The sequence below is a fragment of the Thermobia domestica genome, chromosome 4 (assembly GCF_964235325.1).
Source record: "Thermobia domestica chromosome 4, izTheDome1.hap1.1, whole genome shotgun sequence".
NCBI classification, from domain to species: Eukaryota; Metazoa; Arthropoda; class Insecta; order Zygentoma; family Lepismatidae; genus Thermobia; species Thermobia domestica.
The window spans coordinates 134,887,387-134,890,335 of record NC_137457.1 but is presented as its reverse complement, the minus strand read 5'-3'; positions in this window follow the sequence as shown (position 1 = coordinate 134,890,335).

Below are 2,949 nucleotides of genomic sequence, written 5' to 3'. Positions count from 1 at the left end.
CTGATAGTTACCGAGGAATAAATTATTACATACACATATACATAATTACAGTACATCTGGAGTAAAAGTACAACATCCGGTCGGCTTATTCCGGGAACTAAAAAGAAAAGTCCTAACATCAGGATCACAAATAGAACATGCTATATGTAAGCGGAATCCACTTTCAACATCGCAACACTAATGGTGGGGGGCTTGAGCCGGTTGATCCTCCCTGGCTACGCCACTGTCAGACATGACCTACAGCTTAAGGGGATGTCTTCCCATCATCAGAGGCTTCAGAATCTTTATAAGCTAACATGTAAAATTGAATTCATAAATATCTTAGAAAATACTGATTTTAGGAACTTGTAATTTTGTACAAAATGGTAATTTTGTTGCCAAAGAGTAATACAGTTCAGATGACTGTCACAATTTTGCACCTAATTACTTGGATTAATTGTAATGCATTCTTCCGTATTGAGTTACTGCAGGTAAAGAGTCAAAAGACCACTTGCAAACCACATGGATGACATTCTTTGAAGAACAAATGCTGAGGAGGGATGTATTATGACAATTTGAAAAGGGAAACCCGTATCTACCCCTCAGTTTCATAATCATTTATGCCTTGAGCAGTCTCCCTTCCGATTCCCATCCCCACTTCCTAATGATTTCCCACAACTTTACGACGCAACTATCTGAATGTGCTTTTCTGGCGTAAGTTGGTATGATTCAAGTGTCAACAAAATACTTCGTAGAACAATGATCTTTGGAACCTCAGTATGGAATGTCTTTCCAATTTCTACATCTTTTGTTGCTTGATAAACGGATGAATTCTGCTTCGAAGCAGTAGCTTTAATCTCTTCCACTCACAAATGTACAACCAAAAAAAGTCTAAATGTTTCATATATATTTGCCTATTTCTTTTGTTTCTGGAAGGATAGATTTCTTTTCATTCTATAATATTTATCACAAAAACACACATAGTAGGATGTTTCTATGGTTAGAACGGATTAATTGTGTGCAGGAATGGCAAAAATCAAGTTTTCGTTGTAAGTTTTTTTTTAAAAAAAATAACTAGTTTGGTTTATCAAAACTCCATTATATATTTATCATATTCGTGTGTATCCGTGTGTGACAAAAAGTAAATAAATAAATAAATAAATAAATAAAGTATTTCATGGATCATAACCAAATTTGGTAAAAATACAAAGAGTCAAGAATTAGGAAGTGAATTTATTATTAAAATAGTCTTATCAAACCGAAAGTGGTTTAAATAAACTATTTCCGGTTTGATCATTGATCATCATACATCGAAAAAAGTAATACGGGTTTCTGTTTCGTAAGAACATATTTACTCTATTATTAACTATCTCTATCTAGTGGTTCATTCAACTATAATTTCTCGTTTCAATAAATATTGGCCTACATAGAGCAAGAGCGGTGAAAGATAGATGAAAGCAGTTTTCTCCAATCGAATAGCTCTCAAGTGTCTCAAAAGTACAGTGGCGTAGTCAGTGGGGCTCACCCGGCTCAAGCGCTCCCCATTAGTCTTGTAATGTTGAAAGTGGATTCTGCTTACATGAAGTATGTTCCATTTGTAATGTTGAAGCTTTTCTTTTTAGTTTCCTTAGTAAGCATAAGGGAGCTTGTAGTTTTACTCCAGATGTAATTAAGTATGTGTGTATGTAGTACTTTATTCCTCGGTAACTACCAGCTAAATTTAAACCAAATTAGATGTACAAGTACCCAATCATCTAAGGAATAAAAATCACTGCATGTGATGTCCGATCTTGGTCGATGACAGGCTCGGCTCGGCTTGCCTTGTATGTTGTATTTTATTTCTCCGTAACTACTGGACAAATATCATCGAAATTTGGTGCGCAGATAGCCCATTGTCCAAAGAATAAACATCTCTGTACTTGGTGGCCGACTTGGCAAAGGACAGGCTGGGTTCGGCTCTATTTGTATGTGGGACTTTATTTCTCGGTAACTATTAGTGAGATTTAAATCAAATTTGGTTTCCAAGTATCGCTTAAGGAATAAAGATCGTTATATGTTATGTCTGGGCTCGGTCACCGACAGCCTCGGCTCGACTTGTGTTGTACGTTGTATCTTCTTTTTCAGTAACTATTGGCCGAAATATTTTAAACAGGGACGCAAGTGGAATGCAGGACAACAATGTCCTTGTCTCCTCTTGCCTTATGTTTCCTTACTTGACAAAAGTTATATTATTTTGCTTGGTGTATTATTTTCCTTCAACCTTCAGAAAATCGTGCTTTTGCCAAGCTCTGCTTTCTTTTAAGCCCCAACCAGAAACATGATGGCAAACAGTTTCGGAATGTGTTGCTATTTTCACTGCTCGCTTCTTGTTTTAGATAGTGTATGTTTACAACGAAGAGGGGAAGTGCACCTTTCAAGCCCCTCTTCGTTGTAAACATACACTATCTAAAACAAGAAGCGAGCAGTGAAAATAGCAACACATTCCGAAACTGTTTGCCATCATGTTTCTGTTAATATAACTCTCTCGAGAAAATCACACTATCTACGTATTGAAAATAATAATAATAATATATATATATTATATAATAATAATAATATATAATTATCATGTTTCTATTAATATATATAGATATAGATAGATAGATAGATAGATACAGTGTCGGTTCCAGGATATGAACAAGGGAGGGGCTAAGCCATAGCTTGCAGCTTTATCCAGTGTAAAGCAGAATTGAAGCCCATTTTAATCAGTGTATACCTGATCGTCATGGAGGGGGAATATAGCTCCTATAGCCTTCCATCGGATCCGCGCCTGTATACAAGGGCGCAAATTCCTCTGTAAAATAGGAGGCCTCATTTAGATGGACAAGGCATATATGAGGATTTTAAAACAAATTGCATTCAAATTATTCCAAATCTTCTTCAATACAATAAAGGAGCCCGCATGTGTTTTGGGAGGGTCCCGGGTCACCT